This window comes from Lolium rigidum, chromosome 5, assembly GCF_022539505.1.
Source record: "Lolium rigidum isolate FL_2022 chromosome 5, APGP_CSIRO_Lrig_0.1, whole genome shotgun sequence".
Taxonomy (NCBI): domain Eukaryota; kingdom Viridiplantae; phylum Streptophyta; class Magnoliopsida; order Poales; family Poaceae; genus Lolium; species Lolium rigidum.
The window spans coordinates 250066749-250079092 of record NC_061512.1 but is presented as its reverse complement, the minus strand read 5'-3'; the positions used below and the strand labels follow the sequence as shown (position 1 = coordinate 250079092).

General features: G+C 51.4%; 1 pseudogene; it reads left to right on the top strand.

The window, feature by feature from the left end:
- The first annotated feature begins 925 nt into the window (after nt 1–925).
- On the top strand, nt 926–3021 carry LOC124657955 (annotated as a pseudogene).
- Nucleotides 3022–12344: the final 9323 nt, after the last annotated feature.

The window sequence follows — 12344 nt, the reverse complement described above, 5'->3', positions numbered from 1 at the left end:
TAATTTCGCCGGCGGCGACCTACTGTGCGTGCCGTGGACGACTGCGCCGTCAGCGGCCTACTCAGAGTCGAGGTCGACAACCTCCTGCTTGATGTTGCGGACAGCCGCCTCCTTCTGCGCCGCCTCGTACTCGCGCACGGCACGGAGGGCTTTCGCCTCCTCGCGGCGGGCGCGCGCGCGCCTCCGTGGCGGAGATGACGGACGCCTGCTGGACCGCCGTCTCCTCCTCCTTGTCGTTGAGGACGTAGTCCCCCGACTGCAACTGGAGGACGTGCTCGAGGACGACCCCTTGCCGCTATTCGCGTAGCGCGTGAGCTTCCTCGGCGGCGTCAGACCCCAGTTGGTCCAGCGACGCGCGTTGCGCTTCCGAGCGCCTTCCGAGCGGTTCCATTTGCGCCCCTCGGCCTCGGACTGGAAGACGGGGGGGGGGGTGCGTGGCGGCGAGTTGCTCCCGCCAATCCGCCCGCCTCCCCTCCCGCCGTTGTTCGCCCCGGACATGCGTTCACGGTGGTGGTGGAAATAGTGGAAAAGCGGCGGCGGTGGCTCCGCGATTGCTCGCCGGAAGTCGGACCGTGCGCGTGGCGGAGGAAGCGGACACGGCGGAGGGAGTAGAGTTTTGGAACCCTACTCCCCTCAGCCTGTATTTATACGGGTCGACGCTCCAGTTTCTCGGGCCCCCGAACAAATTATACGGGCTGACCCACCGAATTGGGCTCCGTTCTGCACCGCTTTCGGCCCAAACCCGTAAATCTGCCAAACAAATTCAGTTCCGGCGAGATTTACGGGCTCTGTTAGAGATGCTCTAAATAGCGCACTCACGCACCACACTGGATTACATTAACTCAGTCAGAGCTCGAGCTCAACTAGCACCTCACACCGATCCACAGTTGACAGCCCAGCATACCAGACTGAGCTTAAGCCAGCAATGGACATGGCCGGCGCCGTGCAATGGAGCTCCCCTTCCTCGCCGTCTTCGCACCCGGAGCGCCCGGCCGGGCGCACCAAGTTCAAGGAGACGCGGCACCCGGTGTACCGCGGCGTGTGGCGCCAAGGCACTACTAGAAAAAGGCCTATAGCTGCAAGCGTTACTGCCGGCGCACCACATTTTAGCTGCGCCGGTGGTATTTACTGCCGGCGGCCCACCATCTCAGCGCGCCGGCGCTATGCTGATACCGCAGGCGAATCTGACATTTTGTGCGCCGGTAGTATTCAAGGTTCTGGTCTGGATCGTTCATGTTGAAATGCCATGTTGCACTGCCGGCGTCTTAAATGCATTGTGCGCCGGCGATATTTACGGTTATAGCCTAGATTCTACACATAGTATTTTACTGCCGGTGTCTAAAAAAAACGTGCGCCAGCGACACGAGGACATCCCTGGACACGTCCTCGTCCTCCGTCCTACGCGTGGCAACAACCATCTCTCTCTTCTCTCACCCACGTCTCTCTCTTCTCTCACCTATCTTTCTCTCTGCCCCTATCTTTCTCTCTGCCACACCGCACCGCCGCCCCGCCGCCCGCCCGCCTCCCCTGACCGCACCGCACCGCCGCCCGCCTCCATCCCACCCGCCTCCCCTGACCGCGACTCCATCCATCACACCACACCGCCGCCCGCCCGTCTCCCCTGATCGCCGGAATCCCACGCCGAAAAGCGGCCCTCACGCCATGATCTGGAAGGGAGGCCCCCAGGCCAGGGAGGATGCGGCTCCCGCTCGAGCTCGACCGCATCGGGCTCAAGTTCCTTGCATCGGAGACGAGGTCGGAGGGGAGAGCCGCGGTCGCGGGCGGCGCTGAGGACGCCGGCGAAGCCAAAGTCGAACGGGGGAGCAGCGGTCGCGGTCGGCGCCGAGGTCGAAGGGGAGCGGCTGTGCGGCTCTGCGGTCGCGGGCAAAGCCCAAACCCGCAGCGGGGCCGCGGGAGGAGGCGCAGTGGTGACGCTGCCCTGTGAGGCGAGCCCGAGGCCAGGGGCGACACGCTGCGTGCACGGTGTGAGGCGGCGCCAGGTTCGTCGTGCTCCCAGGCGCACTGAGAGGAGAAGGCGGCGACCGCCGATGCGGGAAGGACGGCGGAGGGTCCAGAAGATGCGGTCGCCGGCGATGGAGCTCCTAGCGGCGGGATGGAGAAGGGACTTGATTGCTTTTTACTTTTTAGTCTAGGGTTGTCTTTACAAATTTGTTCCCTGTGTATGAATGTGACGAGGCTACTGGTGGGTGTGGTCAGATCTGGTCGGCCACGCGGTGGACGCACCTGGCTTTTTTTTGTTTAATTAATGTGCTACCCCCGGCGAACTTAACCTGTGCGCCGGCATTATTATTTCATACCACCGGCGCACCCGCTACTGCGCCTGCACTAGACCATTATCACCGGCCTATTCCTACTGGCGGGCTGCTGTGCGCCGGCAGTAATCAAATTTGGTGCGCCAGCAGTAGCGTGTTTCCTTGTAGTGAGGGCAGCGCCGGCCGGTGGGTGTGCGAGGTGCGCGTCCCCGGCAAGCGCGGCGTGCGGCTCTAGCTCGGCACGCACGTCACCTCGGAGTCCGCCGCGCGCGCGCATGACGCCGCCATGCTCGTGCTGCTCGGCGGCCGCTCCGTCTCCGCTACGCCTCTCAACTTCGCGGACTCGGCCTGGCTCCTCGCCGTCCCCTCCGCACTCACCGAGCTCGCCGACGTCCGAGGAGCGGCCCTGGCAGGATTCGAGGATTTCCAGCGTACGGAAGCCGCCCATCGCGCCGCAACCGTCCCCGTGGACGAGCTCGACACTTCCAGCGCGTCCGCGCCATCGTCGTATGCGGACAACGCCGGCTCCTCGGCAACGTCGTCCCAGCCTTTTGCCAACGGACTATTTGATGACGTGCTGGGCAGCGACATGTTCAACTTCGAGCTCGACTTATCTGGGGAAATGGACCTGGGATTGTACTACGCTGACCTCGTGGAGGGGATGCTCCTCGAGCCGCCGGCGCCGGAGTTCACCGAGGTGTGCTGGAATGGCGGAGCAGATTGCGCCGCGTTGTGGAGCCAGTACTGAAACTGAAACACCATATATGGAACGAACTGAACCTGCTCGCAGTCACCATAATATACTCCGAGGAACCCTTAACTGAACTCACAAAAAATTATGAGAAACATCCGAGCAAACTCAGTTCTAAGAAAACGAAACATGAGTGGAAGGACGCTGCTGCTGCCTGTTTGTCTGAAGGTCAACGGTTTCAGTGTCCAGAAAGATTGCAGAAGGACTATTTCCCCAGATAAGTCGAGCTCGAAGTTGAAACCGTCTCCTTCTGCAATCTTTCTGGACACTTCATTCGTGCTGACTATAACTGGTTCGGGCAAGTTTTTGCCTGTTATCTAAAAAAAAAACTATAACTGGTAACTTGACGAGGAAGACCAATTAAGCTGGGTAATCAGACAGAGGTGGTCCAAGCACGCTAATCCACAAGATGTGGCCGAGAACCCATCCAGGTGATCTTTTTCTCGAAGGCCTGGTGGCCACGCGAGCTGACGCGGCGATCTGATGTGTCTCGCTCTTTGGTGGCTCCTTCCTGAATCGTATGGCCAAGAGGGCAAGACGTGTACACGTGATGTGTCACTTATTGTATTTTCTTCGATGACGTGCCAGTGTCACCTTAGATATTTAGCTCGATTGGAGCAGTACAGTACGTGAGCACTATTGCATCTTTAGGCAAAGAATTTTGATCACAAATTTTAACCCGAAATTGTGCGGTGTACAGAAATAAAAACACTTCCTTAATTTGTGACAAAATTATAAACCATTGGTAAATTCTTTTGAACATGAATAAAGTTGTGGCTATACTCTTCCCTACTCTAAGAGCATCTACAATGAAGACGCTTAGCTATGGGCGCTAGGATTTCTATCCGGGCTGATCGGCAATTGTATTATGCGATCCTCGTGGATGGGCGCTTATATAGGAGTCCCTGCAAAAGTTTGCGCCAAACGCTTCGCTCGTTTTTGCCTTGAAGCTTGAAAAGTGGATCACCTCAGTTATGGAATTAAGCGGCTGATGTGGAGGCGCGCGTTGGAGCTCGTACACTCTTGGACGAACGCCAGGCTTAGTCAATCGATTTTCTCCCGCTTAAGCATCTGTATAAGCGAATCGCATTGGACATGTCCTAAGAGCATCTCCACCGGCGCGTTTTAAATAGGCATCAACAACAGCGCTGGCACAAGGTCCCTTGGTACAGGGACTACCATCCCACACCGGCAATCCCAATACGGCCGACCCCAATTTTTTTGGATATTTTATTTTTTTAATCAAATTACTCCCACCGATCCATATTATTTGATGATGTATCTATAACTAAAATGTGTCTAGATACATCTAAATTAACATCAAGTAATATGAATCGGAGGTAGTATAATAATTTGCATAGTTTTGAACAACAATTGAAAAAAATATTACAATGTTTAACAAACATTGCAATTCAACTTGTTTAGGAATCATGTGGGGTTTCCTCTCCTCTCCCATAATTACTCAACTAGATCATTCTGAGTTGAGTATGGACAAGTGCGTCTCGGATTTCTTGATGCATCGCGAGAAAAGCAACAAACTCAGTCGGCACGTGATCAAGTTCGGCAAGAGGTCTCCGATGATCAAATGGGTGGTCATCAACCACTCTTTCTTCTCGCTCACTCTCGATGATCATGTTGTGCATGATAACACAACAGTTCACCGCCTCTCACATATGGAACTCCGATCATGTAACGGAGCGAGGTACCAAACAATGAAAGAGTGTTGTTGGAGCACACCAAAAGCCAGATCGACATCCTTCCGACATGCCACAAGTCCTTGGCATTATGTGTTGCGTTGTATTTGAAGTAGTAAGAGTCAAGCAACATTGCGCCGGCAAGCCGATGCCGGCTCTTCTTCTTCGGGTTTCCGACCCTCAATCCGCCACGCTTTGGACCGGCGACAATCTATTGTCGAAGGATGCGAGGGTTGTTCAAGAGCAGCAGCCGTCGTTGTTGGTCGGCGGTGGCATCAGCCACCTCTTTCATCAACATCTTCATCATATTCTTGTTGTTGATGTCCATTGCGAAAAATCTCCGAACACCTAGTGGACAGGATGAACAATGTGTTGGGCCCGCGTGGGGTTGTCGGCTAGTAAATTGAGCTTCAAAATGTTCCGGCCACTTTTAGAGACGTCGGCGAGAAGCTGTTTTGCACCGAGCAACCCAAATAAAACTACCATTCGATTCAAATTAATTGACCTCACTTTATCTAGATTTGAGGGGAGATGCTCCAAGCCGGAAAACGACACGCAAAGGGCGGGAGAAAAAATGGTCGCTGACCACTGGCAGAATAATTCCAGAAATAGGTCGCATCATATCATGTGGGTGGGTGCCTGAGTGATCACCAATTCACTATACGAGGCAACTTTGATTGGTGCACGTATTTGAGGTGGACAAGTATTGGCTAATTTATCCAGACAGGTCCACCTGGGCCATCTCTGGAGCCCTGGGATATTTCAGCGATCGATCTCAACATCAAAATCCTCGTCACTCCTCAGTGGAGTCCGGTGAGCGTGAGGAAGCAGGTGCTCACTCGGTAGCTGGTACGTCGCTCTCTGGGCGGGGCCTCCTTCATCCTGGCCAAGCGACAAGATGCAAGATACATATTTCTTTCCCTCTTTTGGAAGCAAAGATTTGGGCGACGCCTCGCTTCACCTAGATATTTCGAGTGGCGTTGCTGACTGTGCTGCGCAAAATGATTGTTTTCTGCCGGCATATTCTACACCCAGAAAAAACGAACGCCGCCGCGCTGCTCGCTTAGAGCATCTCCAGCCGCGTACCCCAAAGCGTCCCTTAAATCGCGCTAGATTGAGCGTTTGGGAGACGTGTTTTGTTCGTGCCGCGTTTGGGGGACGTCGCTCCCCAGCCGCGTCCCCCAAACGTCTCCCCAAACATTTAAAATATTTTTTTGGCATTTTTATTTCAATTTTCACAAAATAATACATAATTGGGAACGTGGTTTACACGAAGACATAGTTAGGAACATGGTTTTCACAAACTAATACATAGTTGGAACCGTGGTGGACACAAATATATAATACTGCAAAAAAAAACTAAACCTAACTAGGCCGGTCATCGCAGGTTTCGTGTGTTCGCTGCCAAGAAAGAACACTCGAGGGCACACCCAGTCACCGAAACAGGAAAATCCAGCTGGTGACGGTGCCCCTGTTGGTTCTTGCGAGGAAGAACAGCCAGAAACCTCCGTGCACGTATTCGCTGCGAAGAAACAACACTCAGCCGTCCTCCTCGTCGGTGTTGTCGCCGTGGTAGTCCCCGTCGCCGTGGTAGTCCCGGCGGCAGCGCGTCTCGTCGAAGACCTTGACGCTCATGTCCCTGTCGCCGAAGTAGGAGAACAGGAGGATGAAGCCGGCTTCGAGGCTGTGGTGGCGCGCGAACTTCTCACAGCCGATGTTGAGGTACATCTTGCCGCGCGCGTCGTAGATCGGGTCGACGATCCACCGGTAGTAGCCGCACGAAGCCTCCCGCAGATGCATCGTGCGCGGGCGGTCGTCGCCGGCGACGTACTCGGCGAAGGAGTCCGGAAGCCTCTGGATGCCGCGCGGGTCGCCCTTGAGGACGAGGACGAACTCGAACAGCATGTCCGGCTCCACGTCCATCTCCGACGATGAAGACGACGACATGGGAGGCGACAGCGAGCGTTCAGCTCTGCCGTGGCCACGACCACGACCACGGCCGCGAGGTCGGCCTCCACCTCTACCAGACATAGCGTCGAGTCTTGTTGAGATGGTGGCGGCTAGGGTTTGGGAGAGAGGCGCTAGGGTTTGTGTATGAGAGGGACGATGAGAGGGACCATGAGAGGCGGCCCTTTTATAGGCCGGAGGGAGGCGGAGGAGCGGTGGCGCTCATTAACGCCGGAATGCAGAGCTAGGCGCGACGGGACGCGTTGCTGCGCCTCTGCGGGAACTGCACCATCGCTGCGGGAACTGCACCATCGCTGCGAGAACTGCATCGTTGCTGCAAAGCCAATAAATTCCATCACGAGGTAGGCGACGGTTATGTTAAAATTTATTGTGCCGCTGACGGGTCGTCCCCGCCACTCCTCGCCTCGCTTTTCGTTGTGTCCGGCGTCCCCGGAGCGTCCCCTGTGGGACGGGGACGGGCTCGGGGCACCGGACACCGTATCGGGCCGCGCCAGACAAAAATGGGCTTTGGGGGACGCGGCTGGAACATATTTTTGGTTCAGCGCGTCCCAAATTGCTTTGGGGAACGCGACTGGAGATGCTCTTAGGGCATCTCCAGCGGCGCGACGCATTTTAGCGTCCGCACGCGTCCGTTTGCGTCGGCCCTTTTGGTCGAAATCAACCGCGCGTCCGTTTGCATCGGGGTGGCTCCATCGGCAGAACGCATTTTTTTGCCCGAATCATTTTTTTAAACATGAAACATAATTTACATACTTTAAAACATGAAAAAAAAACCCCTAAACATCTACTGCTGCTCATCGTCGCTGTGCTGCTCATCGTCGCTGTCGAGCACAATGAGCTCCGGCATCGCCCACGGCCAGTAGCCAGACGGGGGAGGGTACGCCGGGCGCGCCGCCGGTGCTGGAGGTGGAGGTGGCTGCGGCTGTGGCGGCGGTGGAGGCGCCCAGGGCTGCGGCTGTGGCGGCGGTTGAGGCGCCCAGGGATAAGGCTGTGGCGGCGGTGGAGGAGGCGCCCAGGGATAAGGCTGTGGCGGCGGAGGAGGAGGTGCCTGATGGCGTGTAACTCACACGTTCGTTGGGAACCCCAAGAGGAAGGTATGATGCGCACAGTAGCAAGTTTTCCCTCAGAAAGAAACCAAGGTTTAATCGAACCAGTAGGAGCCAAGAAGCACGTTGAAGGTTGTTGGTGGCGAAATGTGATGCGGCGCAACAACAGGGATTCCGGCGCCAACGTGGAATCTGCACAACAAAACCAAAGTACTTTGCCCCAACGAAACAGCTGAGGTTGTCAATCTCACCGGCTTGCTGTAACAAAGGATTAAACGTATCGAGTGTTTGCAAGAAAATAATAAAACACAATTGCGATAGATTGTATGCTATGTAAAGAATAGGACCGGGGTCCACAGTTCACTAGAGGTGTCTCTCCCATAAGATAAAAGCATGTTGGGTGAACAAATTACAGTCGGGCAATTGACAAATAGAGAAAGGCATAACAATGCATGTACATGATATGATAAATATAGTGAGATTTAATTGGGCATTACGACAAAGTACATAGACCGCCATCCAACCGCATCTATGCCTAAAAAGTCCACCTTCGAGGTTATCATCCGAACCCCATTCGGTATTAAGTTGCTAAGCAACGAGACAATTGCATTAAGTATGGTGCGTAATGTAATCGACAACTACATCCTTAGACATAGAATCAATGTTTTATCCCTAGTGGCAACAAGACATCACAACCTTAGAACTTTCCATCATCGTCCCAGGTGTCAATGAAGGCATGAACCCACTATCGAGCATAAATACTCCCTCTTGGAGTTAAGAGTACAAACTTGGCCGAGCCTCACTAATAACGGAGAGCATGCAAGATCATAAACAACACATAAACAATAGATTGATAATCACCATAACATAGTATTCTCTATCCATCGGATCCCGACAAACACAACATATAGAATTACATATAGATGATCTTGATCATGTTAGGCAGCTCACAAGATCCAACAATGAAGCACAACAAGGAGAATACGACCATCTAGCTACTGCTATGGACCCATAGTCCGGGGGTGAACTACTCACTCATCACTCCGGAGGCGATCATGGCGATGAAGAGTCCTCCGGGAGATGAATCCCCTCCCGGCGAGGGTGCCGGAGGCGATCTCTCGAATCCCCCGAGATGGGATTCGCGGCGGCGGCGTCTGCGGAAGGTTTTCCGTATCGTGGCTCTCGGTATTGGGGTTTTCGCGACGGAGGCTATTTGTAGGCGGAAGGGCAAAGTCGGGGGCCGACGAGGGGCCCACACCATAGGGCGGCGCGGGCCCCCCTCTGGCCGCGCGGCCCTATGGTGGCGGCGCCTCGTCGCCCCACTTCCTTATCCCTTCGGTCTTCTGGAAGCTTCGTGCAAAAATAGGACCCTGGGCGGTGATTTCGTCCAATTCCGAGAATATTTCCTTACTAGGATTTCTGAAACCAAAAACAGCAGAAACAAAGAATCGACTCTTCGGCATCTTGTTAATAGGTTAGTTCCGGAAAATGCGTAAATACGACATATAATGTGCATAAAACATGTAGGTATCATCAATAAAGTAGCATGGAACATAAGAAATTATCGATACGTTGGAGACGTATCAGCATCCCTAAGCTTAGTTCTCGCTCGTCCCGAGCGAGTAAAACGATAACAAGGATAATTTACGAAGTGACATGCCATCATAATCTTGATCATACTATTTGTAAACATATGTAATGAATGCAGCGATCAAAACAATGGTAATGACATGAGTAAACAACTCGAATCATAAAGCAAAGACTTTTCATGAATAGTACTTCAAGACAAGCATCAATAAGTCTTGCATAAGAGTTAACTCATAAAGCAATAAATCAAAGTAAAGGTGTTGAAGCAACACAAAGGAAGATTAAGTTTCAGCGGTTGCTTTCAACTTATAACATGTATATCTCATGGATATTGTCAATATAAAGTAATATAACAAGTGCAATATGCAAGTATGTAGGAATCAATGCACAGTTCACACAAGTGTTTGCTTCTTAAGGTGGAGGGAGATAGGTAAGCCGACTCAACAATAAAAGTAAAAGAATGGTCCTTCAAAGAGGAAAGCATCGATTGTTGTATTTGTGCTAGAGCTTTTATTTTGAAAACATGAAACAATTTTGTCAACGGTAGTAATAAAGCATATGAGTTATGTAAATTATATCTTACAAGTTGCAAGCCTCATGCATAGTATACTAATAGTGCCCGCACCTCGTCCTACTTAGCTTGGACTACCGGATCTTTGCATGCCATGTTTCAACCAAGTGTCACAAAGGGGTACCTCCATGCCGCTCTGTACAAAGGTCTAAGGAGAATGCTCGCATTTTGGATTTCTCGCTTTTGATTATTCTCAACTTAGACATCCATACCGGGACAACATGGACAACGAGATAATGGACTCCTCTTAAATGCATAATCATGTAGCAACAATTATTATTCTCATATGAGATTGAGGATATATGTCCAAAACTGAAACTTCAACCATGATTCATGGCTTTAGTTAGCGGCCCAATGTTCTTCTCTAACAATTTTGCATGCTCCAACCACTAAGGTGATAGATCCTTCAGACAAGACGGACATGCATAGCAACTCACATGATATTCAACAATAGTTGATGGCGTTCCCCAGAAGCATGGTTATCGCACAACAAGCAACTTAATAAAATATAAAGTGCATAAGTACATATTCAATACTACGATAGTTTTTAAGGCTATTTTGTCCCATGAGCTATATATTGCAAAGGTGAATGATGGAATTTTAAAGGTAGCACTCAAGCAATTTACTTTGGAATGGCGGAGAAATACCATGTAGTAGGTAGGTATGGTGGACACGAATGACATAGTGGTTGGCTCAAGGATTTTGGATGCATGAGAAGTATTCCCTCTCGATACAAGGTTTAGGCTAGCAAGGTTATTTGAAGCAAACTCAAGGATGAACCGGTGCAGCAAAACTCACATAAAAGACATATTGTAAACATTATAAGACTCTACACCGTCTTCGTTGTTGTTCAAAACTCAATACTAGATATTATCTAGACCTTAGAGAGACCAAATATGCAAATCAAATTTTAGCAAGTTCTATGTATTTCTTCATTAATAGGTGCAAAGCATATGATGCAAGAGCTTAAACATGAGCACAACAATTGCCAAGTATCACATTATCCAAGACATTTTAGAATTACTACATGTAGCATTTTCCAATTCCAACCGTATAACAATTTAACGAAGAAGAAACTTCGCCTTGAACATTATGAGTAAAGCCTAAGGACATATTTGTCCATATGCAACAACGGAGCGTGTCTCTCTCCCACAAAGTGAATGCTAGGATCCATTTTATTCAAACAAAAACAAAAACAAAAACAAACCGACGCTCCAAGTAAAGAACACAAGATGTAATTGAATAAAAATATAGTTTCAGGGGAGGAACCTGATGATGTTGTCGATGAAGAAGGGGATGCCTTGGACATCCCCAAGCTTAGACGCTTGAGTCTTCTTAAAATATGCAGGGGTGAACCACGGGGCATCCCCAAGCTTAGAGCTTTCACTCCTCTTGATCATAGTATATCATACTCCTCTCTTGACCCTTGAAAACTTCCTTCACACCAAACTTCAAGCAAACTCATTAGAGGGTTAGTGCACAATTAATAATTCACACATTCGGAGGTGACACAAACATTCTTTACACTTCGGACATTGCATAAAGCTACTGGACATTAATGGATCAAAGAAATGAATCCAACATAGCAAAAGAGGCAATGCGAAATAAAAGGCAGAATCTGTCAAAAACGAACGGTCCAGTAAAGACGAATTTAAAGATGGCACCAGGACTTGCTCAAATGGAAAAACTCAAAACTAATGAAAGTTGCGTAATCCAAGCCAAGATGCAATCTAGAAGACGGTAGCAACGAGGGGATTATCGAGTCTTACCCTTGAAGAGATTCCAAAGCCTACAAGATGAGGCTCTTGTTGCTGCGGTAGACGATCACTTGCCACTTGCAAAAGCGCGTAGAAGATCTTGATCACGGTGCCACGAACGGGCAGCACCTCCGTACTCGGTCACACGTTCGGTTGTTGATGAAGACGACGTCCACCTCCCCGTTCCAGCGGGCAGCGGAAGTAGTAGCTCCTCTTGAATCCGACGAGCACGACGGCGTGGTGTCGGTGGTGGTGGAGAAATCCGGCGGAGCTTCGCTAAGCGTGCGGGATGTGGTGGAGGAGAGAGAGCCGCTAGGGTTTGGGAGAGGGCGCCGGCCTCAAGGGGTGCGGCCACCTTGGTGGTTGTTTGGGTGGCCGGCCCCTCCCTTGGCTCCTCATTATATAGGTGGAAGCCCCAAGTGTTGGACTACAAGTCTCCGAATAAGACCCGAACCCAAAACCTTCCATGTGATAGGGAAACCTACCCAAGGTGGGAATCCCACTTGAGGTGGGATTCCCCCCTTCCATGTGAGGGGGTGGCCGGCCCCCCTTGGGGAGTCCACTTGGGACTCCTCCCCTTTGGGTTGGCCGGCCATGGGAGGTGGAGTCCCTCCGGGACTCCTCCTTCCTTAGCGGTTTCTTTCGGACTTTTCTAGAACCTTCTAGAACCTTCCATAGAACCTTCCGAATCATTTTC